This window comes from Apium graveolens, chromosome 11 (genome assembly GCF_009905375.1).
Source record: "Apium graveolens cultivar Ventura chromosome 11, ASM990537v1, whole genome shotgun sequence".
NCBI classification, from domain to species: Eukaryota; Viridiplantae; Streptophyta; class Magnoliopsida; order Apiales; family Apiaceae; genus Apium; species Apium graveolens.
In genome coordinates, this window is record NC_133657.1 from 18,352,836 (window position 1) to 18,372,380 (window position 19,545).

Genomic DNA, 19,545 nt, shown 5'->3' on the forward strand with positions numbered 1-19,545 from the left:
TATATCATTATATGAATCCTTAGTGCGATTCTGAGGGCATATTCCTTTTAAGGGGGAAGGATGTAATATCCAGGACATAGTGTGTAATTATTTTTGTTGATAAATAACTATTATGTGATTATATTGTGATTTTTGGTGAATTATCTGATGATTGATGTTGTTATGTGGATGTTTATATGTGGTACAATATAAGTATGTTAATTTTATTATGTTCAGAGTAAAATATAGATAATTAAGGTATTTTTCTGGTAATTTTTGGAGTGTTATATGATTTTATATTGATTTATGAATTTATTATTATTTTCTGAATAATTACAAAATCATTTTTCTAAAGTCGGGAATCGACCAACCTCAACCGTTTTTACGTTTTTACAACCCGAAACTCTTCTGAAAACTCCCTCCTAACCTAATCTGACAATTCCGGATATTTTTCATGTTTTGACTTTTTCGATCCGGATTACGGTTTGACACGTGCGCGGCCCGACGTAATATTTTTGATACGCTAACCCTTTTCGATAACATCATCTTCGTACAAATCGTTTTATAAAAGCCCGGTTTTGATAATTATCCAAAACAGGAAAATGCTTATCCAAAACATGATAACGCTTATCCAAAACATGATAATGTTTATCCGATAGGATCGTATTTATAGTTACTTAGCGGCTAAGTAACGTATTTATCGATCCAACACGATCCAGAACGTGCTAATATTCCGTAAATATAAATAGCCCTTTTCTTATTTCATTTTACGCATAAAATCATAATCAGACAGTACAAACTAGAGAAAACCCTATTAAAATACCGTATTCTTGAAAATCAATCGCACAAACGAAGGCGTTATCGAACTCCGATTCGTGCGTGCAAAATATTAAATCGAAGCTCTCAAAAAGGTCTTTCATAATCAATCATCCATTTCAGTGCAGAAATCAAGGTGATTTTCTTATTTAATTAATTTAATTCGAATTATTTATGGATTAAATTAGGAACTTTTGTTCTTAATGTTTTTGATATGATTTGATGGCATAATCATGTAGTTCTTTTCTTCCTGGTCATTTTGGTGTATTATATGATTAATTTGGAGTTCAATAACATGTTCAAATTGTTGTTTGATTCTCGAATTGAAGAACTAGGGTTTATGTGTTTGAATGTTCTTAATTTAAAAATTAGGCGTTTCTTTTTTATGGGTTATTATTTGAAATTGATTACATGGTTGAGTAGCTCATTGAAAGACAAATCGAATGGTATATGTTAGATTAACTGAGCGTTCCTAGAAGAGGCTCATCAGAAAAAGGATCGAACCGGTGGCGGGATTTTCAGGCAAGGATTCCGGCCGATTCGTTGGTTTGTTGACCATTTTGATTGCACATTCGAGTTCCTGGAAGTGTACAGTTGATTGCATGTTAATTTGGTCGATTTCTGGGCAACTTTTCAGTCGCCGGAAAAGCTTGGTGGCCGCCGTTAATGGCAGCCGGCCATCGAAGTTTGAACGGGGAAGACGACATGGGCAACATTATAATTTAACCCCTGAAGTTTCCCTGTTCTGTAGAATTGGTATTTTAGTTTTAAAAGTATTCAAAAACTGGATTTTCGTTTTATTATTTTCAGAAAATATATTTTCTTTTTATAACATTTTTAGAAATTAATTTTTATTCTTTTGAAAATTTAAAAAAATTCATTATTTAAATTTCTGAAAATTATTTTTTAGTTTAAAAATAAATCTTAATTAGTTAATTAATTAATTTTAGTTGATAATGAATTTTTTTATTAGTCAATTAGTTTAAATATTAATTGATTAATTAATTTAATTAGTTATTAATTAATTTAATTGATTATTTAATTAAATTTATTTATTTAACAGGATTTAAAAATTCTGAAAAATAGTTTCGAGCTTTAAAGTATTATTTTAAATTATTTTTAAGACTCGATAATTATTATAAAATTATTTTAAAGCCAGATTCGAGTATTCGAACCCTGTTATTTAATTATAAATTGATTTGGAGACCCGTTTTAATTTCAAAAAATGTTCAAAAATTCGTACTAAATACCTGGAAAATTATTTTGACCCCTAATCTTCTTTCAAAAATTATTTTAATTGAATATCTTGCGTGTTATGTGCTACGTGCTATCTGATTGATGTGTTATATGCCTATGTGGTTGTTGTTTTACTGTTTTTGTCATAACTTTAAATCCGTAAATCGGAATTGGGTAAAATGAAGGGTAGATAAAAGCTTATGACGTCTATGTGACGATTATAATAGTATGAGATTGAGTATTGATAGATGTTTGTGATGCCTAGAAGAGTAAATGAGGCATAGCAAAAAAAATCCAGTGATCCGTAGATAGAATTGAAGCGTAGAAAGAGAAGGCAAGTGATTGACGAATAGAAGCAAGGCATAGAAAAAGAAGGAAAATGATTGATGAGAAGAACTGTTAGATGAGTACAAGTAAAGTTGGAAATCATCTATGATAAGGCAAGTCCTTCTGAACCTTTCTTTGAGATATATTGCAAATATTTCTGAACTTTCTTATAACATGTTGTTAGTATTTAAAATAAATCTTGTTTTATATTGCAAGCGCTCTAACAATTCAACCTTGAACCTTGATCATATCATTGAACTTGAGTTGTACGCTTTATTTCTTGTAAACCACCAACGGTTGATTTCCCAAATACTAAACCATACAAATACAGTACTACTCCACAAATACATACACACCATGAATCAAGTGTTTCAACAGAATTTCTTGAGCATACAGAAACTTATACACCCTGGAATACCCTATCACACCAAAGATCTATACCATGTATTACAATTGAACCATTGTTCTTCAGATACTTTATTCTTTATCACGCTGAAAGTCATTCTTCATATTTACACCTTGATATACCCTGGTGATACTGTGAAATGTTTTATGCTTTGATATACATACTTTATCAATGTTAATCATGATTCTGTTTTTATTGAATTGCAATGGTTAACATATTAAATTATTTTAGAAATGGTTGATTTTGTAAATATGGACCAGATTCGTGGTCAGACCAGATTCGTGGTCAGACCAGATTCGTGGTCATGTTAGGCCAATGCGTGCCTTGGATCCCGTATATAGAGAAAATATAACGCCCCCAAATCCAGGGTCAGAGGATTTGGTCGTCACTATAAAACCTCAATCCAAATTAACCTGTTACATCAATAAATAAATGCCAGCGAAAGATAATTATTATTTATGACCCCAAACTACTCCAAGATCTTTTAAGGTTACAGTTCTCGAATCAAGATATCTAAATTCCATAAATAATTTTTCACTTTCTTCTAAAACTCTTTTCAATAAATTCCCAATTCAATATTAACCCGCTAGTATAACTTCGAAAAGAAGTATACTAAGCCCAACTATAAAATAACACAACTATAATATAATATAATATAAATAACTTTACATAACAGAACTTACACCAGCCCGCAAACCCTGGACCAACCACCTTCCAAGAGCTTCTTCTTTGCTTCCTCGAATTACGCGACTAAACAGCGCAAGCTAATCCTCATTGGAGGTTAAATTTTAAAAACAAGCAAGTATGAGCGAAAGAAATGCTCAGCAAGTTCATTATAGCATATATATGGTCGTTTTGATATAAAACCGACATCTGCATCAGAGCAGAACATTTAAAAATCATAATTGCTGAAACAAAAAATTTATTAAAGAATCGGATAATTGTTTATCACTGTATTCAAAACTCTTTTTGCTATTTTTGAGCGAAATGCTTCAACAATACTTTGAATCTTGACGAGAGCAAAGCTCGTAAAACAGTGTTAATGGAAATATCGTAAACAACACTAACACGAACTAATGATTATGAAATGAATCATAAAATTTATTCAAAACCGAACTCTTGAAATTAATACTTATTTTGTCGTTATATCAAATTAAACATCAATACGAACTTTGATGCTCACAACATCCCATACTGAAGTCAACATTAATCATCTATACTAATGCCACCTTTGATATTTAACAACAAAGTAAGTATCAACATAAATCAGAATCTGAATCAAAACTGCATTTCACCATTATTCCAAAATAGAAACAGTTGATAAATCATTTATTCTATGAATATCAAAAACGATATGATAATTTAGATTGGGATCATTCTCTGACGGATGTACTATCACATGCTGATCAGCCCGTGTGATAGCACTGGGTCATGATTCGTAGAAACATGTCCCCAAAACACGAGTACTCAAATAAAAAGGCAATATACCTGCCTGTGGCAAAATTGTGTCATAATATTTCATATGACAGTTAGAAATAGCCCTCCGCTGGACCGTCCGTCCCGGTCACTTACGCATTTATGATCCAATCTTAAAACCTTTTATTGAAAAGGGGTCATAATAATCGACACCCGAAATAATTTTATTCCCCCATTCACTTGGGCAGGAATACTCGCAACCAAATCACTTTTCTCAAAATCCAAAATATTTACAAATCCAGTAATTTGATAAGTAAAATCACGTAGCTATTCTGAACATAGAATAGCATAGGAGTACTTGCATAAACAGAATTGTTTAATTTAGCGATATGTAAAACATTTATTTCTTCTGAATTGAGAATAAGGAAATCAATACTTGTAAAATAGGATTCAAAATAAATATCACTTGAACAATAAGTGATGATAGGGATACTTGTCTTTGGGTTTTAGCAGTTAGTCACACTCGTATAGACGCATTTATCTCAGTCTGGCATCTCAAAGCATCACCGTCTTTTACTTCTCTAAATCTCTGATCTGCTGCTCATACAGTTGTTACATGCCTGATATGCAATACCATTCCATTTCATTCTTTATCCAACGTCTTGTCCCGCTCAACTTGAGAGATCCGCATCTATAATTAAAATATATAACTTTAATCGTCTAAACGATAATTACTCGACGAACTGCGCGTCAAAACCCTATCGTCTACCCACACGATAGCCCACACATAAAGAGAACAGTCCAACACAAGACTCTTGACCCACATACACACGTATTTCACATAACGCACAATCATATAAGCCACGTATCATATAATTTATATCACATATGACCCAGTTCATCAAAAGGTTCGACTAGGTACGTTTAAAACTGGAATCGGGTCAAAATATGAGTTATCGATAAATAAACGACTCAGAATGACTTGTAAAATAAACGACTCAGAATGTCTCGAAAGTATTTTTAATGAAAGCGTAATATGTTTCTGAGCCTATACGCGTTCGTTTCATATTAAACGGACGAACGGTTTATTTATTACGAATAAAATAAGAATAAATGGGAATAAATCAATCAATAATAATATTAATTGATTTTTAAATACTCAAATATATTTTTAAAAGCTAAAAATAATTTTTAAATCATTATTTAGGAAAAATTAGAATTGAAAATGATTTTTCCTAATTTTGGAATTAAAATAAAATTAATACAAATTATTTATATAAACTGATTAATTATCAAAATAATTAATCAATTTAAATGAATAAAAGTTTTGGATTTTTAAAAATAATAAAAGAAAATAATTTTTTTTGTAATTTAAAATATATAACTAAAGTATTTTTAAAATTCACAAATAATAATTAAATAATTTTGAAATTAAAGAAATGAATTTTAGAAAATTAAATGAATTTTGATTTAAAAAGAAAACAAAATTACAGAAACAAGTTCTGTATCCCTGTCTTCTGCTTTACTGAATCAAAGGGCGGGGGAACAAGGGGGTGGGTGGCCGGAGACCGGCCGGAACTCGAACGGAATCTGGGTTCAACCCGGCTAACTGGCGAGCTCGCGGTCTTCCGGTGAGTCTCGCAGGTGGGCAAAAACCGAACGGTTTGCACCAATCTTTACCCCAACACATTCGTTACAACATTTGCAACTCAGATCAGTCAACACCAATTGCAAACAATCCGGATTTCGTCGATCCCGGCAACATTTAAAGAATCCGGCGGATAAAATCCGGCGGACAAAATCCGGCGAACCACCATTCAACGAATCCTTAACCGAAAATCGAGTTTTAATTATCAAAACATAGCTCAGAATCAGCACAATCACTACCAATAATCAAAATCAACAATCCTTCAATCATAACTCCTGAAAATTTGTATGCCAAAATCCAAAACAATGAAGATCTCGGCCTATAAAATTCATATCAAAATTCCCCAAAAAATTGCGAATATTTTAAAAATGTAGAAATACCGGGTATTTGAAATACGATTGATTTTATAAAAATAAATACACGAATTTTGTGGGGTTTGACGTCCCGGTGGGGTCCCGGTCCATTTATTTTCGAAAACCAAAAATGATACTTATATTTATCGAAAAACCCGAACACGTATAAAATACATTCAACACACATAAAACGAGATAAAACGAATAACGCAAATAAACACACGCCTAAATAACGGATCGATTCATATAAATACATCTTAAACACGTAACAAGTATCACATTGGATCATATCGGATCCAAAAATAGATTACTTAGCCGCTAAGTAACAATAAAAACGATACAATTTAATACCAAAATGAAATAATTATCAAAATCGAACTTCTTATAAAACAATTTATACAAAAATAATATAATAATATCCTGTCTTTTGAGAGTACGGGTTTTTGTGATCTATCAAAACGTTTATTGTGTCGAAAATTTGTACGACGGGACGCGTACGGGTCAAACCGTAATCTGGATTGAAAAAGTTAAAACACGGAAAATGTCCGGAATTACCAGATTAAGTTAGGAAGGAGTTTTCGGAAGAGTTTCGGGTTGTAAAAACTTAAAAACGGTCGAGGTTGGACGATTCCCGCTTTTTATAAAATAGTTTTGTAGTTATACATAAAATAATTAATAAATCCATAAATCATTATAAAATCATATAACAGTCCAAAATTACCAGAAAAATATCACAATTATCTATATTTTATTCTAGACATATTAAAATTTAAAATACTCAAATAATATCACATATTAACATCCAAACATCAATTCCAATTATCAAATAATTAACTAAAATTCACATAAAATAACATAAATAATTTTAAATAATAATAATATCTAAAAATATGGGATATTACGGAAAAGCCAGAAGCCTTTCTCGGGGTTAGTGCGTGACTTGTTGTGCATATGTTGTGTACTTGATGATTTCATAAACAAAACATCTAAGTAGATTTTACTTAGTGAAATAATGTAGCACTCGACGTATAAGAATTATAGTCCCGACGGATGTTAACTAATTATCCATTGAGTGAGTAGCTTATGTAATAATAAGTCTGTAGCACAGTTCTGTATACATCTTTGTATAGATTCTGTAGTAGCCTATAAGTCATGTTGACTTTATAGATATGCAGAATAGGTTGATTAATTGTATATAAATGATGTCTTGTAATTCTGCTTAAGTGAAATAAAGTCAAGTGCCAAAATAGCTACCGGCGGATGATTAACAAAGCCATCGACGGATGATCAAATGACTATCAACGGATGCTTGATATAGCAGTCGACAGATGATCAATGAAGCCATCAATGGATGTTCAGAAAGTCGACGGATGATCATATATCCAACGGATATTCATAAAGTCCAACGAATGATCATATAAAGAATTCAAACAGCAGTTGAACAGTGAATACTGAGCACAGCCGTCGAGATGTATACAAATCTACTGTGGAAGCCCATTAACTGGGTAATAGAGGATTAAAAGTAGCAAAGCTTAAGACTGATAGTTTTTATATTTATTTAGTCTTTTTGACTTTGTAATCTTGGTAATATATTAACCAAGAACGTAGCAAATAAAAGAATAACCGAGATACAAAAAGAGAGAAATCTTTGTAAGCAAAATCCTTAGCATTTCCATATATTCTCAGTAGTTTGATTTGTAAGCAGCTGTGAGCATTCTTGCACACAGAGTCCTCTCGATATATAATATATATATCTCTGGTGGAATTGTTTAAATCCACCAGAAAGTTTTTAAAGACTCCTATTTTTAATTACTTATGTTTTGATTCAATTAAGTTTCTATTCCGCATTGTGCTAATCAAAACACTTATATTTATATTCGAGTTGAACATTTTTATTTCGAGAAAAAGGTTCAAGAATTCCATTCAACCCCCCTTCTGTAATTCTTTCTATATTGTTAAGGGACTAACAATTGGTATCAGAGCAAGCTCTTAATCAAAAAAGAGTTTAAAGATCAAAACAATTCAGCAAGATGAACAAGAAAGACGTTGGAGTCAAGATTCCTTTTCTAGATAAAGATAACTACCATCATTGGAAGGTAAAGATGCATCTTCATATGCTTTCTCAAGATGAGGCCTATGTGGACTGCATAGAAAGAGGTCTTCATGTTCCAATGAGAGCTGCAACAGGAAACGAGCCATCAGTTCCCAAGCCAAGGCACGAATGGTCTGATCCTGACATTGAACAAGTAAGGAAGGATAAAAAGGCCATGAACATTCTGTTCAATGGAGTTGATGCAGACATGTTTGACAACATTATTAACTGCAAAACTGCCAAGGAAGTTTGGGATACTATACAGATAATCTGTGATGGCACCGAGCAAGTTAGAGAAAATAAAATACAGCTCTTGATTCAGCAATATGAGCATTTTCACAATGAGGAAAGTGAGTCACTCACTGATATTTTTAGTAGATTCCAAAAACTACTAAATGCTCTTAAGTTGCATGGAAGAGTCTATCAGACTAAAGACTCTAATCTGAAATTCCTTAGATCTCTTCCAAAGGAATGGAAACCAATGACAGTGTAATAACCCCAATTTTTGGAAATTTTTGAAACCCTTATGAATAGTGTTTTTTCTGAATGAGAAAACTTTTCATGCCACACTATGTAGGGGTTCTGTTATGGATATTCTGAGATTTTATTAGTACTCTATATGGTATATAAGTGTATGTAAAGATCGTCAGAATCCAATTCCGAACACTTTGATTTTTCCCGAAAATCCACAAGATACGGAGAGAATTGAGTATAAGGTAACAGGATAAAAAGGATTTAAATTAAAGGATTATGATAGAGGATCATAAAAAGGAATATAATGTATTGAGAAAGGTTAAGGGAACCTAAGTAATAAGATCCCGGGTATGATCCTTCAAACGATAAACGAGAACGAAAGTTAAGCGAACCGTATAACAGATCAGCGGTCATTAGGCAAACGATTAGGAAGTTAATCAAAGGGATTAATGGGAATGATGTCATCCAACCAATAGAAAGAAGACAAGGAAGGAAGGATGACATCATGAGGATGAGGTAAGCATGACATGGGAAGGAAGGAGGTGTGGTTGAATAAGAACCACACAAATTCAAGGGCAAGGTAGTAATTTGCTAAATCAAAAACAAAAACCAAGCCAACCAAGCTAGCAAAATCATTTCATCAAAAAATCAAAAACAACCAAGGCATTTGTTCTTCACTTTGCTCTCGGCTTTTACACATTTTCAAGGCATAGAATTTTCAAAATCAAAGATCAAAGCATCCTAAATTGGTAAGAAAATTCCCTAATCATCTTTATGCTTAGTTATGGCTATATCATGAGTTTAAGCCATTAATTCTTTCTCTAACTTCTTCATTTAATCAAAGAAGAAGACAATGAATAGTGTTTTCAAGTTTTTAACTTGAACCTTTTCTTGTTTTTCTTGAAGATCCAAGCTTTCCTAAGGCTTCTCAAAGCTTCTTAAGGCTTCCTAGCTCCACCCACCACTTCAAGGAAGGTATACCATTTCCAAACCCTAGGTTCATATATATTATAAGGTGATTTTGAGTAGTGGGTTGATATTGTAGTTGTTGTTATGATTTAGAGTTTGAGATTTGGAATGGTAGTGTAATGGAATGGTAATTTTGTGGTTTTGATTTAAAGAAAATTTAGAATGATTAAAGTTAAGTTTAAGCATAAGTATGAAAGATTAAATTGAATTGGTTGGGGTGGTTATGATGTGATAAGGATGGAGGATGGTTGTATGTTGGATTTGAGGTTGATTTGGGTTGTTTGTGAATGGGTTAAAATTTGGAAATCACGTAAACATAGCCGTCGTAACGTCCGATTTTCTTTGGACTGTTTTTGTACATAGCATTAGGACCCGAGAACCCCCTGCTAGATTGTGACCACTGCCATGTTTAGATAGCTCATGTTACGAGCTTCGTTTTGATATGTAGTTCGTTCGATTCCGATTTACGGTTTAGGAGAAACGACCGTTTCAAGTAACGGCGTTTCGCGGACGAAACTTTTTCCCTCGCCTTACTTTGGAATGTAGGTTAAAGACCAAAAAGGGTTAATTAATGTATGAAACATTTATGGTAAGTGTGTTAGGCAGTTGGTAAGTCATTCGCGAAGGAATCGCTTTAAAACTCGTAAAGGTTAAATTATTAAAAATGGTGGAGCCGAGGGTACCCGAGTGACTTAAGCGAATCGGTGAGCGCAAAACTAGCATTAGAGGCTAAGTTAGTTAAATCATAGATTTACAAGTGATTTTGGTTTAATTCCAACTTACTTGTTGTTTATAGGTTATCAGACTCGTCCCGAGCCTTTCTCACCCCCAAGTCGCTCAGGCAAGTATTCTATCCGTTATACTGTTGTTGTGATGAATACACTTGTATATGCATTATCTTGCGATAGATGCATGATTGTTATTAGCAAATTCTTGCGATATATTGTAGCATGTGATATGGTATATATGCATGCCTGTTTCATATTCTTGAAATATATATCTGTTGGTTCAGTTGATAATACCTATGCTAGAGGATAGCGGTAACTTGCATATACCCTTAGTATAGGGACCCAAAAGGTGAAAATATTTTCTAAAACCGGGAGTCGAGGATCCCGAGTAGATTTCATATATATATGGATATGGATATATATATATATATATATTTATATATATATATGGTTATAGTTTTCCAAACTATTAATCGAATAAGGTTTATTCGATAACTTTAACTTTATTTTATTATTGAATATTATGTCGAATATTATTCGAGGACTTATGACTCCTTTTATATTATTTATTGAATATTATTTGAATATTCATTCGAGGACTTATGACTCAGTTTATATTATTTATTGAATATTATTTGAATATTCATTTGAGGATCTATGACTCCGATTATTTGCTGAAATATATTCTTTATTTTATTAAAGAATAAGATGTCAATAATCAAACTTATTTTCGATTATTCAAATAAAGATAATACTTTCATATAAGTATAGCTTTGGTTAATTAATACTCGTTTCAAGTATAAATTTTAATACTTCTACTTCAATTATTTTTATAAAGATTATTCTTTATGGGAATATTATTTAATTAATAATATTCAGATATTTTCTAATATTCTGGGGACTGATTTACTTCATTAAATCAGCCTTACTCCAAACACTCTTTAAAGTGTTTTCGAGTCTTCAAAATGATTTTTAAAAGTCAGAGCGGATCCCAAAACTCATTTTTATATTTAAGATCTTCCTTTTAAAGGGGATTTAAATACTCGCTCAAAACCTGGGGAATCCGGCTCTGTGGTGTATTTTATATTCGCAACGAGGTTGCAGATTTGGTAAATGAATTGATTACTTGCCCAACGTTCGGGAAGTAAGCCCATCTCATTGAGTCGACATAAGCGACAGGCCGGGGTACGGTCTATTATTGTGTAAGTGGCTGGGTGGCAGTCCATCAACGCGTGAGGGACCGGGGTACGGTCGAGCGCGAGGTCCTAATGCGGCCAGGGTGATGACCGGTGAGGAATTCATCCATCTACAGTAGAAAAGGTTACTTATTGGTATCTTTGCCTGATCAGCGAGATATCGGGTTTATGCCAAAATTCTTTTCCTTTCCAAAATTTATTGGATGTTTCAAACTCTGTTCATACTTTGCATAACAGAGGTTCCAGGAAATGTTTAAAGGGATATATATATGTGGATATATATATATATCGGGGCTAAATAAAGTATCTCATAACTTTTTCATTCAATAATATTTCAAAGATTGAATCTATTCAAGTCTTATCTTGTGGTCTCATCAGTGGGATGAACTTTTGAAACTGATTATAACTTGAATGGTGGTAGTTCAAGTAGTATTGGGAAAGATATAAGTATATTGGGGTATTTGGTAACCTCATCTTTTAAACTTATATCTAATTAATAATTGTCTTATGAATGACAAAGATTTTCAGAAAAACGTTGAGACAAGGTTAGATATATGAGATCACCTTGCAACGATATTTTTTTATACAGTTATACACTGGGATTTTGTGTATATCATGCATGGAAGAGGACTTCCAATATTTTGAAAAGTATATATGTATATATACTGAATATTTTGCGACTTCATCGCATTAAGATATCAAACTTGGTTCATTTCTTTTGACCAAGACTTTCATGAGTACTATGAGAAGGCTCATATACTAGTAAGTATATACTAGTAATTATCTTACACACGATAAAAGATTCTAGTAAGTATCCATTTAGATACTTATATTATTGTTATCACTATATATTATCTTGCGAGCTGTAAGGCTCACTCTTGCTTTATTTCTTCATCACACAACAACAGTTAGGAAAGATGGCCAGACTCCAGCAGACCCAGCGCAAGCGCGTGGGAAGCGTCCCGCGTCTTCCCGATGATGTTGTGGCTGCTATAGCTGCAGAGGTAGATCTATTGGTAGATCAGGCATTCTATTTTTGAGAATCAATTATGTATAATTATAACTTGTGGCAGATAATGGCAATTAACTGTAAATTTATCAAGTAATCATTTTGGGTTGTAATAATTTTAAATTGTGGATTCAAAGACTTGTACTTATTTCAATTTCATCTCTGAGACTATAACGGGTTGTGGTGTGTGTTAGTGTGGGGTCACAGCATAAGGTTATTATTATTAATTAAGTGAAGTGATATTGTGGAAAGAAAGACCGTGACGACCCGGATCCCCGACCCCGGATCTGGGGGTGTTACAGAAATGGTATCAGAGCTAAGCGTTATAAACCTCAGAGATGATGGGACGTTAAGATAATAAGTTAACTAAGATAATAAGAACTCTTGCCAAGTTCATAGTCGGGCTACCTAACGTAGCACTGACAGTTAAAACCCTTATGGGAACCCTTATAAATATCGTGATAGAAGCGTAGTTCGTTATCGTAGATGGTAGCGGGACTCCGAACCCTGAGGTTGAGGAGCAACAGCGCGATGATGTTTTATTACTAACCGGAGATCAGATTGTGGATCCAATAGAGCGTCCTAATGCAGGACCGGATGATGCTGATATTGAAGATGTAGCGGTTGAGGAGGTTGTCTTAGAAGGGATAGTTGTTGAGGAGGATCCCAAGGAGGATCCTGACAGGATTGGATAAAGGACCACTGATGAATTGATGACCATGGTTTGGTCGACTACCAGAGGAAGGATTGGCCGGTCACTACCGGAGGTTCGTTCAAGTTGTAAAGATAGTAGCCCCTTTAACGCGGCTTACTCGTAAGACTGAGAAGTTCGAATGGACAGAGAAATGCGAGAACAGCTTTCAAGAACTGAAGCAGAGGTTGGTGATGGCCCTTATGCTGGCATTGCCGGATGGAAAAGGAGATTTTGTGAAGTGTAGTGACGCTTCGTACAAGGGCTTAGGGTGCATGCTTATGCAGCACGGTAAGGTAATCGCGTACATGTCAAGACAATTAAGGTAATATGAAATTCGATATCCCCGCTCATGAGCTTAGGCTCATGGCAATAGTTTTACCCTAAAGATTGGAGGCACTACTTGTATGGAGAGAAGTGCGAGAATTACCTAAGCCATAAGTGCTCTAGTACATTTTCACGTAGAAAGAGCTCAACATATGCCAGAGGAGGCAGTTAGAGATAATCAAGAATAATGATTGGGAGATTCTTTATCATTAGAGGAAAGCCAATATGGTGGCTGATGCCCTTAGTAAAAAAAGGAGAGACTCAAGATGATAATGACTTTGGGAGGGTTGATAAGAGATTTTGAAAAAAAAAATGGAAATAGATATGAAGGTAACCGGAGCCGGTACCGAAAAGTTGTTTGAGATTGCAATACAGCCCGAATTATTGGAAAGGAACAGATTGTGCCAGAAAAAGTGATGAATGAAGGCAGAGAGCCAACAAATAGATATGAGATTGATACCGAGAGAGATGATAAGGGAATAATGAGGTATTCCTATAGAATTTGGGTTCCAAATGTTTAAGAGCTTAAAGATGAAATCTTAGATGAAAGCTAGTTTGAGGAATAAGAGTTAGAGCAAACCCTGAATGTGATAGTCAGGGAGGACGCCATCAAGATAGAAGGAACCCATAACATAATGAAGTGGAAAATGAGGATTTTAACGTACAAGATAACCCCAAGTATGGGATAAGGATGAAACATTCCATACTAAGGAAATGGAAAGTCGAGTAAGGAAAGGAGAACCGAGACGGTACTCCAATATGGCAATTCATGGACCTGTCTAAAGAGAACTTAGACTATTATCCCCAACCACCACCCTGAGGGGACAATGCGGCAGGAAATTCTTTCATGACCTTTAAAGCGTTAAGCTCTCAGAGTTCCAAGGAACAAGTTGACCTAGTCGAGGCAAGAGCCTGGCTAAAGGAAATATAGGAATCATTTGAGATTCTAAATGATTGACGAACCACAAAGGACTGTTTTTGTCACTTACCCTCCTAAGAGAGAGGCCACCCGCTGGTGAAAGACCAAGAAAGGTACGGAGCCAGAGGTTATGATAAACTGATTAAAGTTCAGCCAATTATTTTCGGGAAAGTAATTCCCAAGGTTATGGAGAGAGTGTAAAAGCTTTAGAGCCAGAACAAAGGCAGACGAGTATGATGAATTGTGAATTTAAGTTGTAAAAGTTGTCAAGATTCGTTCTAAGGACACGAATCCGGAATGACGGGATGTTTGAAATCAATGCTTATGTTGTGTTGGTTCATGAAATAATGATAAGAGAAAGGGAAATAAAAAAGGGACTGAAGTGGAAAGGGATATAAAGGCAAAAGAGTTTGAGGTATGATAAGGGAGTCGGGTATGAGGAAACCCTAAAGACTCATAGCAATAGAAATAGAAAAGTATGTAATCGTCAGGATGATGATGATCCACCATGAGTTAAAATTGATGGTTGAAGGCATAAGAGATACATATATTGTACCCCCTTTAAGTTGGGAGGATTCGAGGAAACCTTGAGATAGTTCGAAGGATAAATATTGAGACACGGATAGACTGAGGAGACAAGAAAGTAAGAAATCAGGAAAAAAAAAATTTGGATGAAGGAAGTGACCTTCAATAATGTGAAATGTAAGACCGGTGGCTCGATACCCAGAAAGGGAGACGCCAGGTATGAAAGATATCCCAACATTGAGGTGACTGTTGAGATAAACAACAAAAGTAAATAAGGAATTATTAAGAAGAAGTTCACGTTGAACACGACCAATATCTTCCAGAACATCCTTGTTATCGTTACCAAATTAGGCAAGACAAGCGGATAACCGTTGTTATCTTTTGGAGGCCATATGAATTGACCTCAATTTGAATAAGGATGCTATTATGAAGTTAGATATAGACTATCGAGGTGGGAATGATGAATATGATAATCTATCAAGGAAATATGACTTGATTTATTCGTGGAAGGATGCAGGTACCTTTTAAAGGTGGAATTAAGGATAGAACATTGGTAACTTAAAATGAATCCTAGGGGACTGCATAAAGGTTGGCATGTCACCCTTAATAGGGACAGTATGAGTTTTGACAGTATGATTGGGAAAGGGTTAAGGTAACAACAACCTTTAAGAATCAGTGGAGAAATTTTGCAGAAGTATATAGACAATGGTTCTACTATTAGTAAATGGTATGGTGATATGCCCTGTATCTAGGGAATACAGGAGGAACGATTGAAGGATAACCTTAGAGGTTTTATAAGGAAAAAGGTAATATTCAAAATTCTCAAGAATAGAAATGTGGATAAAGGAAATATGACGTAATTATAATGATGCCAAGTGGGGCACGTGTTAAACCACGAGAAAGTATGGATCGAACCAGTAATGGTCGAAATTGTTCAGGGCAATTAGGACTTAAGAAAAAAAAAAAAAAAGATGTTCTGAGTATGATTAAGAGTCAGTCATGACAGTGATTAACCTCTAAAGACTGAGGCAATAACTTATGGAAAAATGGTGATATTTTTTTACTACTCATCAGATTTTAAGGAATACATCTTCACAAAAGCAGTGATTGAAATAAGGTAGAAAATTTATTTGGAGGTGGTTAAAATGACATTGACTGTAAGGAAATTTTACTATCAGGAAAGGCCAAAGAGGTGGCCGACACTTTAAAGGTAAGTGGATAATTATAGGCGCGTGTGCCAAAAGAATACAGTGATGATGGTTAAAAATGTGAAGGTTGAATTATGGTTTGGAAGATTGACATTCCTTCTGATGACTGTGCAATATCCAACCGTAATAGTAGTTGGTAAAAGTTTAATTCGTGTAATCGCCATGAACGGGCTATCTATCTTAGGAGGTCCTATCTTGGGATAAGCCAGGACCATGTTTCCAAAAGGACTAGACGAACCTTTGAGTTAAGTCTTCTATTTAAGGCATATGATTAAAAATGGTATTAACCTGCTATCGTTGCTTTGATTGAAACTCTTCTGCAATTTTATCTACTTCATGTCATGAAAGTACGTCAGAGTTTGGAGTGTTCTTCATGAATTGTGATTGGTGGTTATGTTAACTCCTTAGGAGAATTTGATACAACATGTATAGACTCCGTATGGTTAGATATTAAGATTTTATGGAAAAATGAATGACTACAGTGGGTCAGTGGTGGACCATAGTAAGGCAGCAATGATTCTGCGAGTAGTGAGCTGATTACAACCATGAGAGTTGTATTGGAATGGGTGTTGAGATTGAGTACCACTAATCGGGTAGTGGTAGTGTATAAGTTATCATTGATAGACTAATTAAGTAGAGTATCTACCTAGTGAATTATTATTCTTTCTTATCAATAGAGAGTCGTATTATTATACGAGGAAGGTTGCGGTGCAAGCATAGAATTCTAGTAGCGATGATGTATAGAATGAGATCCCAGATTCGATTTTCGATGTCGAGGGAGTTTCAAAGGTGATTGTGTTTAAACTCGAGGAAGAGCATGGGTCCATAGAATGATGGACGGAATAGAAATATTTAGGCACGTGAAATGCGATGCTATAATACTTGATGTTGATATAAATACATATATGTTTTGTTCTTCTATGACAAACCTCTATAGTTCAGAGGTAGATTCCAAGCCAGATATTTTATGGCAATAAAATTTTTTTATGAATATACAATTCTCTTCAGTTCGTTCTTTTCTCTTCTTTTCATTTCATGTAATCTGAGAAGAACAACCCTTCCAGAAAGGGGAGGTATTGCCGAATGACTATCTATCTGTGTGATAGAAGCCTAGTAGGATACCATCTATTGTTTAATTGCTTGTCAAGTACTAAAGGCTGGCCACCTTCTGTACTAACTATGCAATAGGACAAGTGTTCGTGATCATAGTGATCTCTCAACAAATTCCTTTACTTCTATTTGATTGATCAAATTCCGGAAAATAGAAACAACTGAAAAAGGAGTAATAAAGTGGTGGTAGTATGCGGAATGGGAACACATTCGTGATACTAAGGTTGACGTGGTTATTAAAAGGTTATAGAACGCTAACGAGCAAAAGTATAACCAGTATAATATTAGGAACGGAAGGTGATAGCGATTACGAACTGGAAAAGAATGGGTATTGAGAAGCAAGAGCTCTAATGATTGGAAGCTATGATGAGAGTCTGTGTAATAGACTTGAAAGAATTTGGAATGATCACTTAATTCGGATTGAGTTATCTTACGACAATAGATCATATGTCATTATCGAGATGTCGCCTTATGAGATCCTTGAGGGAAGACAATGTCGATCTCCCTTATGTTAGGATGAAGTTGTAGAGCGCAAGATGCTCGGACCCGCAGTAGTCCAAAGGACCAAGGATATGATAGATCTAATCAGAGGACGGCTGGTAGTAGCCCAAGATGGACATGATAAGTATATTGATTTGACACGAAAGGATAAAGAGTATGAAATAGGGGACCTAGTAATGATATAGGTATCCCTTGGAAAGGATTGATGAGGTTCGGAAAGAAAGGAAAGCTAAGTCTACAATTTGTTGGACCCTTGGATATATTAAGACGTTTGGGAAGTTAGCATATGAGCTAGCCCTAACCCCGAACATGTAGCAGGTCGTAACGTGTTTCACGTATCAGTGTTAAGGAAGTGTAATTCAGATGCCAGATAAATAGGGGCACATGAGCGCATAGATATGCAACCCGACGTAACCTATATGGAGCAACCAGGAAGGGTTGTTGAGTGAAAAGGGAACAAGTGCTTAGGAGAAGGATTATCAAACTAGGCAGAGTTTAGTGGTAGAACAACAATGTGGGAAAATTGACTCGAGAGTTAGAAAGTGTAATGCTAAGAAAGTATCCCCATTCATTTTCTATCTGATTCCGGGACGGAATCCTTTTAAGGAGGGGAGACTGTAATAACCCCAATTTTTGGAAATTTTTGAAACCCTTATGAATAGTGTTTTTTCTGAATGAGAAAACTTTTCATGCCACACTATGTAGGGGTTCTGTTATGGATATTCTGAGATTTTATTAGTACTCTATATGGTATATAAGTGTATGTAAAGATCGTCAGAATCCAATTCCGAACACTTTGATTTTTCCCGAAAATCCACAAGATACGGAGAGAATTGAGTATAAGGTAACAGGATAAAAAGGATTTAAATTAAAGGATTATGATAGAGGATCATAAAAAGGAATATAATGTATTGAGAAAGGTTAAGGGAACCTAAGTAATAAGATCCCGGGTATGATCCTTCAAACGATAAACGAGAACGAAAGTTAAGCGAACCGTATAACAGATCAGCGGTCATTAGGCAAACGATTAGGAAGTTAATCAAAGGGATTAATGGGAATGATGTCATCCAACCAATAGAAAGAAGACAAGGAAGGAAGGATGACATCATGAGGATGAGGTAAGCATGACATGGGAAGGAAGGAGGTGTGGTTGAATAAGAACCACACAAATTCAAGGGCAAGGTAGTAATTTGCTAAATCAAAAACAAAAACCAAGCCAACCAAGCTAGCAAAATCATTTCATCAAAAAATCAAAAACAACCAAGGCATTTGTTCTTCACTTTGCTCTCGGCTTTTACACATTTTCAAGGTATAGAATTTTCAAAATCAAAGATCAAAGCATCCTAAATTGGTAAGAAAATTCCCTAATCATCTTTATGCTTAGTTATGGCTATATCATGAGTTTAAGCCATTAATTCTTTCTCTAACTTCTTCATTTAATCAAAGAAGAAGACAATGAATAGTGTTTTCAAGTTTTTAACTTGAACCTTTTCTTGTTTTTCTTGAAGATCCAAGCTTTCCTAAGGCTTCTCAAAGCTTCTTAAGGCTTCCTAGCTCCACCCACCACTTCAAGGAAGGTATACCATTTCCAAACCCTAGGTTCATATATATTATA